Source organism: Zootoca vivipara, chromosome 3 (assembly GCF_963506605.1).
Source record: "Zootoca vivipara chromosome 3, rZooViv1.1, whole genome shotgun sequence".
In the NCBI taxonomy this organism is placed as follows: Eukaryota; Metazoa; Chordata; class Lepidosauria; order Squamata; family Lacertidae; genus Zootoca; species Zootoca vivipara.
The window spans coordinates 117,141,117-117,155,420 of NC_083278.1; the positions used below are offsets into that span (position 1 = coordinate 117,141,117).

Here is a 14,304-nt window from a genome sequence, read left to right on the forward strand (position 1 = left end):
ACCATAGGAAACCTAGGAACTTGTCTAATACAGTCAGACCATTGTTCTATCTAACTCAGTACTGCCTACACTGACTGGCAGTGGCTTTTCAGTTTCAGATAGCGGTCTCTCCCAGCCCCACCTGGAGATGCCAGGAATTGCCTGGGGCCTTCTGAGCATAAAATGTGTATGATCTACCACTGAGATCTCCCACCCACCCACATCCACCTGGCTACCTCAGTTTCTCCAAATGCCCCACATCTTATCAGTCTTCACATCAACCTATGGCTATACGCACCAGCCATCTATTCAGAATTGGCAGAGCAATAAGGAGGAAAAGCAGGAGGAAAAAAGCCAAACCACATCCAGGTCTCTGCAGCAACAGGAGTCTTTAGACAGCTACGAAGGTTCGATTTGAGCCCTTGAGTTACAATGACATACTGCATGTTCACTCATATGAACAATCAGAAGGAATACAGACTTTATATTAAGAGTGTGCCAATTTTTGAGATCTTTGAGGAAGGCAACATGCAACCCTAAAAGACTACTGTACTCTGGAAGCCAAAAGGAATCTAGTAGGGGCATACAGAGCATACAGACCAGTCTTCCCCAAACTTGGATCCCCAGATGTTGCTGAGCTACAACTCCCATCATCCTTGATCATTGGCCATGCTGCCTGAGAAGGTGGAGATTGGAGTGCAACAACATCTGGAGACCCAAAGTTTGAGGAAGGCTGATTTACACCAACCTGCCCTGCCTCTTCTTCCCTGCCTCTGTCCCCCTTTACTTAAGGGACTGAAATACAAGGCTTGCAATTGCCCAGCATACAAGACTTGAGTCCATGGTTATAATGCAGGAACTGTGCACACAGAGCAGTATATGCACTGCCTTGCATGTCTGCAATTTCTATACGTGGAATGGTTAATGCCCATTAATGCTAATGGAAGCTAAGTCCCTTGTTGCAATGACTGGAGAAAGCGGGGTCCTTAAGTTTACTCCACAAAAATCCATAATAAAAATGCCCAACAGCACAAAAATAAAATTGATTCAAAGGCTGAAATGTTACCAGACAATAGTTTACTGCCTTCTTATTTGCTTCCAACCTGCAAGCTACAAACATATGTATATATATTTTAAGTGTATGACCAAGAGCAGCCTTTTTAACACATTGTCACCAATAATAAAGATTATGCAACCAGAGAAGAAATATTACCATGAAAATATCACACACACACACACACACACACACACACACACACACACACACACACAGAGAGAGAGAGAGAGAGAGAGAGAGAGAGAGAGAGAGAGAGAGTTTTCTTCATGGAAATATTCCTAACATTGTTCACACACATATGCTGTGGTATGATCTCCCTAACCTGTTTTATAATTTAAGATCAAACTTGTATTTTAACCTGCATGATGTAATTTAGATCAGGGTCACAACTGCATCACAACACACAAACACACTTTTCAGGGTTGTATTACATACACACTGCTGCAGAAAATAATCAGTGGGAACACAAAGTTTGAACATTTGATTCCCCCCCCCTTTATAAAAGTGGTAGTGTTGGCTTTTTCGTGGAATATTCACTTGAAAGAGGTAGGACGTTGAAAAGCAACACTGCCAACCTAAGCACCGCATGGAGAGCACCACAGAATGCTATTCTAATAGAAAAATCAGCAAGATTTAAAAATTAAGTTAGACAAAAACGATTCCATACAGTCTGAAGGCCACTGGCAAAGTGAAGTGGTTCAGCAGGTAACACAAGACCACATTCACCCAACACTTTCAAAGACACACAACATAGAAGACAATGGCTGTTACATAAATACAATAATGCACAGCAGAATAAAGTACTGTATTTGGTCAGTAAGTGCTTTTAAGCTCAGAAGTGCACAACAAAAGAGCGCCGATTCTTTTTCTTGTAAATGCTGGAGGCTTGACGTACTTACCCACTGGCATTCTAATTGAGTCAGCAATCAGGGATTTTAATTTTTGAAGACCGAATCACTGCAGTTGGCCTTGATTTAATTTCCAGCAATAAATTACTCTTATGCAGGCTTCGGCTCGGTAAAAAAAAAAAAAAAAATTACTCACAGGGGCCAAACATTAAGGACATTAGAAAAATAACTTTTATGGTTAAGCTAGCATTCATATTTGAAAGGCTGTCAAATTGTGCTGAAGAAAGGCCTGGCATGAGTCAGCAGAAGTAGGCAGCGTTGCCAGGAGAGTTAAAAGCAGGGCTAAGGAGAGACACAGAAAGAGCGAAAACAAAGAAAGGAACAGAGAAGCAAATCATTTCTGCCTCTCCGAACCTGCTAAAAAACCTGCTGTTATCAGTCACTGTGACATGGATACACTGGAAAGTCTAGATTTTTAATCACTTCCTTGGTTCCCCCCTTTGGTGCCCCTTGAGCAAAGTAAAGTTAAGAAAGCTAAGTTTGAAAACCAGCAAAATGCAGTTCTCAACAAATTCCTGCAGTTAACAGCATATGGATCTGAAGCAGGCGAAAGAAATGAGGTAAGCCTTGAAATTCCCGTATGTAGAAACTGGACCACTCCCAAGTGCGCACAGTCGGCTTATCAAAAGAGCCTGAAAAGAAACTGCCCTACTTTGCACCCCATTCTGATTTTTCGTTGCTTGCACATTAAGTCAAGCTGCTTTGAAAAGGCCATTTCACATGATCAGCGACAAGAAGTGCAAAATTAGTGAAGAACCCACAGGAACACAAGGTGTGATACAGTCAATTAGAGCTTCAGACAGAGCTCCAATTTGGAGCTGCATCTCCACCCAAAATACACCAGCAAAACAAACCTGCAATTTGCACATTAAAATGCAGACTGGCCTGAGAATGCTCCATGCGCTAAAGCCACTCCTAGTCTTGAGTGCAGTTGCACCTGACAAAAGCTGTGCTGCACCTTTCACTTTGTTCTCCTGCTCTTGCACAAACGGCAAAGCATTTCAAGCTCGCCCGCCTGTTTTCATGGCAAACACAACTTACTTAGTAAGCACCTTATCAAATTTACAAAAGGCCTCCAACATCACTGATCAGATATTATGTAAACTAAGCCTTGGAGAATATCCATTTCATAACAGGGAAGATGGATATTCCCCCAAGGAGTCTCTATAGAGAAACATTCGTGGAAAGCACTTACAAATCTACACAAAACACGTGCAATTAAAAATGGATACTGTCAACCTTTGCCAAAGGCAAATTATCACTGCAAAGTAGCGGGGGAAATGCTGGACACAGGACAACAGATATCAAGCAGGTTTGCTCCAGATCAGAATGGAATACGAAACTAAAATTGCTCCATTATTAAGTATCCACAGGAAAACCGGTTTTCAGCCTGAGAGACCAGGGTTCAAATTCCCACCTGGCTATAAAGTTCACTGGGAGAACTGGGCAAGTCACTGCCCTAACCTACACCACAGAGTTGTTGTGGGAATTAATTGAGGAGGGAAAGAACCATGTACACAACCTTGAGCTTCTTGGAGAAAAGGGCAGCATATAAATGCAACAATAAATATGCCAGAGAGATAACCTGAAGACAAATTTAGACTGGTGGTTTAGGTGGTAAGGGGGCAAACAAAAAAAAGCCTTCTTCATTTTTAAAAATTATTTGATTGTTTTAATACTCCACCTCAGCATTGTGACAAGAGTGTAGTTACATGCAATGCTTATGATTAAGTTTATCACATGAGACTGAAAGAGATCTAACAATCAGCAAGTTCACAAGTAATTATAATTTCCTGTGGCACAATGGATCATTGTGTCTGGCTGTTAACCAGAAGGTTGGTATTCGAACCCACCCAGGGAAAACTGGGCAGGATTCCTGCATCTGCAAGGAGTTGGACTAGAGGACCCTTGGGGTACCTTCCAAATCTAATATTTTAACTGCCCAATTATTTTAGCATTGAAATACAGTGATACCTTGGTTCTCGAATGGCTTGGCTCCCGAACAAATCGGCTCCCAAACACCGCAAACCCGGAAGTGAGTGTTCCGGTTTGCGAATGTTTTTTGGAAGCTGAACATCTGACATGGATTCCACAGCTTCCAATTGAGTGCAGGAAGCTCCTGCAGCCAATCAGAAGCTGTCTCCCGGGCTCCTGGAACGGATTAAGTTTGGCAACCAAGGTACCACTGTAAATAATAGTACAGTATTAAAAAACATGTCTCTACAACCTTAAAGGTAACTAGAAAGTAGCTTGGAAGAGCTGCTGCTAGAAAATAGGAAACTAGGTGGACTCATGGACTCATTTAGTGTTAAGGGTGTGGTAAGTCCATGCAATGCTTACTGAAAAGCAAGCAGGTGTGGCAAGCACAAAAGAAGTTGCAAAGACTTTGGCACCAGCATACTGAGGGTGAGATGTTTAGCAAGCAGGCTAACATCTGCAAATATGTTTCACACACACTTTTAAGGGAGATGGGTGAGAAATAACGTACAGAATAACAGCTACGAGCACACACTCACCTCTAATATTATATACGTGTACTCATAATCACAGTTTGGGCAACTTCCACTGGCTGCATTTGGCATTTTGCTGGTCGATTAACTGTACTCCAAGAGTCATACCCAAAGATCCCTGGTTTAGATCAGCTAACATTAAAGCCTTGTAGGGGGAGCCCAATAGAGAGATTCCTCCCCCAGTGTCCATCTGCAATCTATCCCTGTGCAGGTGAGCAAAAGAGCATCCAACAGGGAAAGCACAGGGAAATAATTCTGCTGTCTGATTGTGTCATTCTGCCTCACTATTTCCACTTGCTTCCTTGTTCCGTCCAACGCTCCTCCTCTCTTTACTCTGTACCTGCATCCTCACAGTGTTCTTCAAGACACTAGTTTCCAGGGAGGGAAAGGCACATGCCCGGTAAGCCCATGCCACTGGGTGAGAAAGCCATTTGGCAGCAACATTCTACCTCCACACAGATAATTCAGATACTGTACATAAACTTGAGAGTCCACATCTCACTCTTACAGTATTGGGCATGTGATACACACTATACCTTTCCATGCATTCTAACATGGAGACAGGATATCTCCTGTATACTACCCAAAAGTTGTTTAAAAAATAAAAATTCTAGTATATGCTTCAGACCAGCAGCTGTAAGATAAAAGGGGCTTTGATGCTTTTAAAAATTACTTTTTCCCCTTGATGGCATTAAAGACAGCCCACCCTTAATTAGAGGAGACACCAATGTTGTTTTTCCCTGATGAGAACTAGCAACAAAAGCTTTGATGCACTCCTAGCCCTAGAGCAGAAAGTGTACTGCCCCATAGACAGGCTTCAATAAAGACTGGAGGCTATACTAGTTCTTTACAAGTTTCACACTTCCAAGACGAGCAAGTAGTCTGTGGAAGCTCAATTCCACACCTTATTACCTTAAAAAACCTGAGCCCTGTGAACTCAAGAGGCCGCCTCCCTATAACCGCTGACAGTCCAAGGCTGATCACTCACTATCCTTGAAGAAAGACCACACCAGGCATCCCCAAACTTCAGCCCTCCAGATGTTTTGGACTACAATTCCCATCTTCCCCAACCACTGGTCCTGTTAGCTAGGGATCATGGGAGTTGTAGGCCAAAACATCTGGAGGGCCGCAGTTTGGGGGTGCCTGGACTACACTGTGGCAGGTCTGTGACCACTCACCAATTTTAATGCAATTCATGAACGCAAAAACAGGAAAGGAAGGTTATCAAGCACCCATCAAGCAATCCCTGTCATTTTGGGGTTACAAATCCTAAATGAACAAGCAAATGATGGGCTAAGGTGAGGTTTGAGCCTACTCAATAGACTCCACTTAGAGACCCATCGAAGCCCAAATATCTTCTGCCTTCACTATCTGGGATTACCAGGGCTAGGGGGAAGAGGGACATTTGCTGTAATGTTAATCTTGTTTGGATCTCGTTTCTGATGTGCTCAGAGTTAAACATCCAAACAGACCGTAACAATGGGACCTTTCTGCTTCATTTGTTGTTTTTTGGGTTATTTTTACTGCTTTATTTCTTTTTTTGAAGTTTTTTAAATGTATCTTTTTTAAAATGTATCTTTCTGCTTCATTTGACCATACGTCACAAGAATGTGCGCACATGTGCACACATGCAAATAGACACTCACTTATCTGAAAAGAAACATTCCTTCCCTTTGATGCTCTCCTCACTATCAAGCAAAATAAGTTAGTCACAGTTCTGTAATGCAAACCCACAGATGTTCACATTTACTTAAAACATAAATCCTGCCATCCAAAAAATTAAGAAAATTCATCACCACCAGTTTGGTCCTCAAAATTAAATGTAGCTGCCACAACAATGAAAATTAACTCTACCACGCTCATGAGTTTAAAAAGTACCAGTGGGAATTCCTAGTTTATTCCCTGTTAGGAAATGGTTAATGGTCAGCTTTGCCCCTCTTTGTCCAGGTAAGGAGTGCCACATATGTGTAGAATGGGGAAACCTATGAAGGGACAGGTGGGAGGCCAGAAAATTATGGTGGACCCCCCAGCACACATCTCTTTCTCTTTCAAAACAGGTCTTGCAATATAAATGCTTCTCCCGAGTTTCTGCACATAGGTAAATGTCCTTCCGTAGACTTCTTTGTAACACCGGCCCTGTGGAACGGCCTCCCCCCCCCCAGATGACAAACAGATTAACAACTGCACAACTTTCCGAAGACATCTGAAGGCAGCCCTGTACCGGGAAGTTTTTTATGTGTGATGTTTTGCTGTCTTTATTATGTTGGAAGCTGCCCGGAGTGGCTAGGGCAACCCTGTCAGATGGGTGTGGTGTAAGTAATAAATTATTGCTATGATTTGTCAAAGTCACTTTGCTTTAGCTTGTAAATAGCCACTTGCCCGTGGGAGTAAGAATCTGCCAAAGGCGACCAAGCAGAGAAATAATTTTTAAAGTTTCTTGTTTATTCAAACATTTTGTTGTTTAAGAAAGCAGTCCCGAAACTCCCCCCCCCACAGACCACTTGAAAATTGCTCAGTGGGCCACTTAATTATTATTCCACCTGTTGTTGCAACTGTAATACACTATGCTGAATGCTATGAGTTTTAATTGTATTTTAACAGAAACACAGCCCTCTCTCCCAAACCATAAAGAAAGGAAACAGAGGAGGAAAAGTAAAAAATTGTCTCATTGTTATTGCCTGAAGTTGTGCTTTTAATACCTCCCTTTTAACAAACTCCCAACCATCATGAACTCCCTTCCCTTTTAGCATTTCTGTCCATGGGAATACCAGCAACACTTGCTTGGCTTAAAGAGATTTCTTTTCCTCCCACTTCTTCTTCTCAAGTCTTGTCTCATCTCGTCTCCCTGATCTCCCCAAAGGGTAGATCTTCATGTACAGGTGTTTGTATTGTAAATATAAAGGTGCAGTGTGCTCTCCCCTCGTTCTAAACCTGCAGGCATGTTTCAAAGGCCCCAAAGACTAACTGGAATTTAACTGTGCCTTTACATCCATTCGTGTCTGAAATGAAAGACTAAACAACTACAATGTCCACATGACAGGAAATCTGTCCAAAAATAGTAATTCCTATACTGAGCTGCCCAGACTCTTCCCACTGTTATTTCTTAACATAAATTAAATTGACTTTGTTATAAACCCGTGACTTCTTGACTTAGAGTGAACTGAATGTTCAGCAACATGACCAAAAGAAAGAAAATTTATTTTATTTTTATTTTACATATTAAATTTGGGTACCGCCCTTCATCTGTAAATCTCAGGGTGGTTTACAGCATAAAAATACAAAATTACAAAATTCATAACAACATTTTGCTGCTATAGCTATTTCCTCCAGCAACATGTTAACATTTACAGAGGCAACTCATGGGTTAATAAAATAGAAGAAGTATTAAAGAAAGGTCAGAGCAATGTTGGGGCAAGCTGCCTCCAACCACAAACAAAGAGAGAAGTCTGGTCATCCCTTCATTAAGAGCAACCATGCCATGTGAATGACTATGGCCATGATCAAATTTGATTAAGGGCCAGAGAATCACAGATGTTGATTTGCAGGTGGAATGCCAACTATTCAGGGGTTATTGTCAGATAATAATGATGGAGTTACTTTAGTGGTGGCTGAGTTTTTGTGCTCGGTTTATGCAGAGAGATTGGGCCACTGTGGAGAGGACCAGGGGATGCTAATTGAAAATTGATATATTGCTCTAAAATACTAAATCAATTAATATGTATTTTATTTCATGAAGTTTATAATGTGAATGTTTTACTCATAATTTTGTTATGAAGCTTCTGAATTTGTCATGCCTAATAAAGGTTATTGATTTGATTTGAAACAAATAGATGAGAGTCCCAGATGAGAGACAGATCTACTCTGTTAACATCCAGTACACAGAACCGTACTCACCCATCTTGGATTTTTGCTTCTCTTGAGTATAATTACATGACTTCTAAGATTGAAAACATCATCAAACGCCATTGGCACATATTAAAGGATATTCTTGGTTGTGATGTCCCTCCTGTATTTGCCAAACGTCGGACTAGATCCTTTAAAGACACCTTAGTGTACACAGATATTAAACTCACTCCAACACAACAGGTTCTTTCCAATCCTCCCCGTGGTTTTTATAAATGCGGTCATTGTGTTTCATGTAGGTTTGCATTGCAGGTTAAGGAGTTCACCAATTCAGAGGGCTTAAAATTTACAGTACAGTCCTTTGCCACATGTGCCACGTTGAGGGTGGTTTACATTATCAGATGTCCATGTGGTCTCTTGTATGTGGCATGCACACTGATGCACCCATTAAAGTTAGAATTTTGGAGCATCGTTCCAGAATAAGGAACAATATAAATGATGCTCCCCTAGTTGCACACTTTAATGAAGCGTCTCATACTGACGAGGATTTATCTTTTTTCGTTATTTGGGCATATCATGTACCCTTTGGAACTAGCCAAGAAGATTCTTCTACAGAAAGAAACCAGATTTATTTACTTATTTAATACATTAACACCTTCAGGTCTTAATACAGATTTAGATCTTAACTGTTTCTTATCATTTAAGAACTGTAATCTTGCAGAATTTTGGGGGGTTTATCGCTTTAAGACTGAGGTAACTATTAGTTAATTGTATACACCTGGGTGGGTACTTTGGCTTTCTGTATAAATTACAGTTTGTAACATGAGTGTATCGCACAGTGTCCTGGAATAGAAAGCAGTGTTGGGTGTGTATTACTCTCTTGTAAATATTACAGGTTTATGATTTTGAGTCTGTTAATCCCAATATGACAAGACTATAGCATTGCATTTATGTACATTTTGTAGATTTCATTACGTTGAAGAAAGGATGTTCCTCACCAAAATTGTGAAGGGGTTTACAACCTTAGAAATAATTATGGTATTCCTGGTTATAATCTTATGTTGGTATGTACGTATAATATTGAATAGATCATTTGGTTATATGAATGTATAAGAAGAGATTTTCATTTGCATTTTTTTTACATCATTTAGGCCTCAAGCGGCTGAAGAAGCCAAAAGGCGAAACAGGTTGTTTTTATTCTGGAAAACCTTGTTCTGCTTGCATCTACTTATGGACTTCGTACTTCATAGGATCCACATATATTGGGTCCTGTTTGAACATTTTTTGTAATACTTTATTTGGACTTACATGACAGAGCGGTTGAGTGCCACTGCTATTTACTACATTGTGTACCCCTATGTGGAGATAAATTAGACATTGTATGTAATTTTCTCAGCAGGTTGCGTTTTTTGTGGTTTATGCTTGAACTGTACGTGACCTAGGTCCTTTTGGTGTTGGGTTGCTAGAAATTTCCTTTAGCATAATTATCTGAAGGCCATCCTGCTCTCAAACATCCATTTCCCAATTTAGCTCTTGATGCACCTCCAGCCAACAAACATCCTATTTCACTCCCTCATCTACCTCGCTATTCTCTAGCATGAAGCTGCCACTAAATATACAGCTTCCAGAAAGATAAGTTTGCTCTTTTGGGTGATGTCCTGAAGTACTGAAACTTTCTGGAATAAACCTATTAATCCTTAGCTAATATACGTCCCAGGTCTAAAACAAATTTACTCAAGCACCCTAGTGAACTTAAGCTCACAACATGGCATTTCAGGTTTGGGCATCTGACCGGTCAAATCAAATCCGGGATACTAAATGTAACTAAAAATGCAAACAAAAAAATTGAATTGAAGCAGGTGAGGTGAAATATTTCTCCCATGCATGAGCAATGCATACCTGCTAAAATATTTATTTATTCAGTGCTTGTATCCCACTCTTCCTCACACAGAGCCCAGGATGGCTAACAGCATCTATAAACATAACTTTAGAAACAAAGTTAAAGCCATGACCTAAAACACATTACTGTATTAAATAAATAAATAAATTGATATTAGAATCTATTGGAGATACAGAATCTTTAGGAAATAACAGTTTCAGACATACAAGATGGGGTCTCTCTCCAAGCTTTATTTTCAGCCACATGGAACAGTAGGCTGATGATTAATCCAATTAATCTGATTGAAATAATCAGAATAAAGCATAATCTAGAATCAAGATTATAAGGTTCAAGTTTTGTTGGTGTTGAGTCGTTGAGTCGTGTCCAACTGTTCGTGACCCCATGGACCAGAGCACGCCAGGCACTCCTGTCTTCCACTGCCTCCCGCAGTTTGGTGAGACTCATGTTGGTAGCTTCGAGAACACTGTCCAACCATCTCGTCCTCTGTCGTCCCCTTCTCCTTAGTATTATACAAAAATCTGACTCCCCAAATATGTGTTCAACTACCTACCTTACCATACCAAACCAAACCAAGTCAGGGTAAAGAAAACAGCACTGGGAAATCAAGTGCATGTCCCAACACCACAATTGTATTATACAGATTGTGTAGGTTCATTGCAAATCCGCATTGCAGTCAACCTGGAATTCTGCACACATATGTAAGAAAAAATTAAGTCCTTTTGAACTGTTACACACTAAAAGAAGTACCTTTTTTTTGTCTGAAGACCATTGTAAGGAGAGAATGACTTCATTTTTTGTTTGCTGCTGTTTTGGAGCCAAATTTGCATTTGTGGAATACCTCCATTCCTTGAAATCTCTCCAGTCTAGAGCTTGCAGGGCCTTTATCATTTTGTCTGTTTTAATATATTGTTCCTTCACAGCTGTGTTGTCTCCAAACATACCATCTATGCACTGTGCTGTCCGTTCCACTGTAACCAGTTTTCTCCCATCACCCTCCCAAAAATCTGCTCATGGCCCCGTTATACTTCTGATGACATAAGGCTGCAACGCCATGTCAATTTGAAAGGAGGAACACGAATGGTACAAAAGCAGAATATGGGACTTAAAGTCACTGGAAGCCAAGCAAGTAAGAAAATTGATCACCAGGACAAAACAAGAGCGGCTCAAATCCAGTTGTTTCTCTGCTTCAGATGTAATCAATCCTCCTTCTCACAAACCACTCCCAGGGCATTTCTCAACTCTGCTTTTCCGCAAAGTCATAAGTGAAAGTCTGCCGAGGTCTCCAGTAAATGTGGAGAGCTTGCCCAGAACAATGTAATCCACCATTCTGGTGACAGAGGGAGCAAGATGTATTCTGGCTGAGATCATTATTAATCATGAGTGAAGTCTAAACCAAAAATTATGAGCAGCTGAATTCTCTAGCGTTTTTGTCTGTCTCTCTCTCTCTCTGTGTGTGTGTGAGAGAGAGAGAGAGAAAGCACCATCCCTTTAAGAACTAAAACAGGCATCCCCAAACTTCGGCCCTCCAGATGTTTTGGACTACAATTCCCATCTTCCCTGACCACTGGTCCTGTTAGCTACGTATCATGGGAGTTGTAGGCCAAAACATCTGGAGGGCTGCAGTTTGGGGATGCCTGAACTAAAAGAAAAATTTATTTTGCTACATGAGCCACACAGTTGGAAATCAAGCCCTTCTCTGTATGGCTTTATTATGATACACTAAAATTACCATGGTGAGAGGATCAGGGACATTCTGCTGTAGTCCCTGGGCTCTGGAATACTCTGCCTAATGAGTCCAGGTGGTGCATTTTTGCCTACTTTCTGCAATGGATGCAAAACCTTATTTCAATTTACATTTGGCCAAATTCTTAATGATGATTCTCAGTTACTGAGGTGCAATATTATTTGTAGTCTTTGTACTGATTGTGCTTTTTTTTCTTGCTTTACATAAGTTACTCTGAACTCTTTGGAAAAGCAGCCTAGAAACATTTGATAAATGCATACAAATAATTAGTAAAATTGCTGTGCAGTCAGTTAAGCCCTGCCTTAGTTCAACATACGGTTGTTAGAATTACAGAACCATAAATGGGTCGTCAGCTATGCATTCTGAAAGAGTTCATGCTTCTGTGGTAGACGATTTACGATGCCATCTCCCGATTTCTGCGTTTATAAAATATGCTGCTACAGAATACACACATTTAACGAATACCAAAGAAATCAGTCACACACCACTAACTCAGATTTTTTATGCACAGAACTTGAGCTTGACTAGAGGGACAACTATTCAAGGTCTTTGGGTTTTTTTCTTCAGTAGCACTGGACTGGAGCCAGACGACTAGGCTAAATATCAAGCATCATTCTCATCATGAAGCTTTGCAGAGTTTGCGCTGGGAGCACACCAAATCAGGCCCTTGGTCCATCTAGGTCAGCAGTATCTACACCGACAACAGCTTTCCAAGACTGACCGATAACTTCTTCCCAACCCTAGTTTCTGCCTGATGCCACTGCACAGAAACAAAAAAGCAGCTAGACTCATCTGAAGGAATTCATAGCAAAAGAGCAAAAATGAACTACTCTTTCCATTTGGAAACACAGGAGCATCAAAAGAAAAGGTGGGGATACGGAGTTGAGGCAAGAGGCAGGAGCGAAAGGAGAGCAAAACCTAGTGAGAAGCACCAAGAAGAAAATATGCTCAGCTCAGTTTTAAGAAAATTGCCTTTCCCTGGCAGACAACAGCTGTTGCTGTTTCCAGGGGAGTCAATAGGCAGCAAAGACCCCCACAATGAATAGAAAAACGTCTCTCCATGATATTCTGCATAATGTTTACAGGAAGATTATCAGATCACAGCTGCTACCTGCAGTTAGCCTTTTAACTAGGTTAATAGGGCAGACCTCTCTTCACTTCATTAAGCTATCACAGTGCTGGTGTAAGAATTACATAACCGTTCAGATGAAACAGCCAAACTTGCACTGCCATAATTCTGTCAGTCTAGAAAGGTATATAAAACATGACCCAATAAAAGTAGCACATGCATGTATTATCCCTGGGACAGCCCAGGCTGGACACAACCACATCGACCACATTTTAAACAGGCCTTGAAAACATTCCTGTTTCAATCTGCTTTCAGTTAAGCTGCTGGGCTGGGTATTTTATTGCTTAAACTGTTGCAGGTCTTCGTTTTAACTGTCTTAATCTGATTTATCCTATTTGCTGTGTTTTGCTGTGCTGTACAGTGTTTTAGAGATTGCTGTTTTAGTTTTGAAATTGTAATGAGATAAGTTCAATTGTATTTTGTGCTTTTAATTCTATATGGAAGCCATCTTGGGAGCCCTTTGCTCTCTAAGGCAGCACATAAGTGACAGGAATAAAACAAACTGAAGCAAGGCTGGAAGAGAGGTCAGCATGTTTAAAACCCTAAAATCCTCTGCCAATAGGCACAGACTGTTGTTCCACTCTTCCCCCTGCAGATTTCAAGTCCTGATATTGCAACAAGGACACCTGAGTTATAAGAAACCGGTCACCCTGACCAGTTGTATTGATCCAGGTAGATATTCCCATTTACAGCAATTGGCATAGTGTCTCTAGATTCTGCAGCAATACACAAAAGGGCTGATTCATCTATCATGTTGGCTTGAGGAGAAAGACGAAAGTCACAGTGACCCTGTTAGTTAGGCTTACAAAGTCAGTGGCTATCATTGCACAAAAACATGAGTAGAGTTCTACTAGACCAGACAAAAGGCCTATCTAATCCAGCATCCTGTTTTCAACAAACAGGGTCCAAGCATGACAGCCTCCATAAACCATCCTGCAGCACTTGAAATTTTTTCAGCAGCTTGACTGCCCTTCACTTGCACAGAAGAAAACTTGCTTGCCCCGATCCTTCCCATAGGAAGGATAGCATAGGTGTTACTTGCTGCACCTAGCTTACATAGTTCTACAGATCTCAATAGTAAGTAAATCAGCTGAGTACTATTTCTTCAATACAACATTCTTATATAAAAGTTACACAGCCCACTTCCTATTCCTCATTCATCCCCAAATATCCCCTTCCCTGCTTAGGTGACACCATTAAGGGCCATGCAAGTAATCAGTTGTCAAATCTGTGC

The 14,304-nt window shown here is 40.9% G+C and overlaps 1 protein-coding gene across 9 annotated transcripts in view; it reads right to left on the reverse strand.

Moving 5' to 3' along the window:
* The window catches only part of NCOA1 (nuclear receptor coactivator 1), a 268,356-nt gene that overhangs the window by 224,045 nt on the left and 30,007 nt on the right, over positions 1-14,304 (reverse strand). Inside the window, exon 1 of one of the 9 annotated variants that reach the window (XM_060273181.1) lies at positions 1,936-5,980. The exons of the other annotated variants lie outside the window; for them this stretch is intronic. The gene's annotated coding sequence lies outside the window, so the exon portion shown is untranslated. Of the gene's footprint in view, positions 1-1,935; positions 5,981-14,304 lie in introns of those variants that run through there. 9 annotated transcript variants of the gene reach the window in all.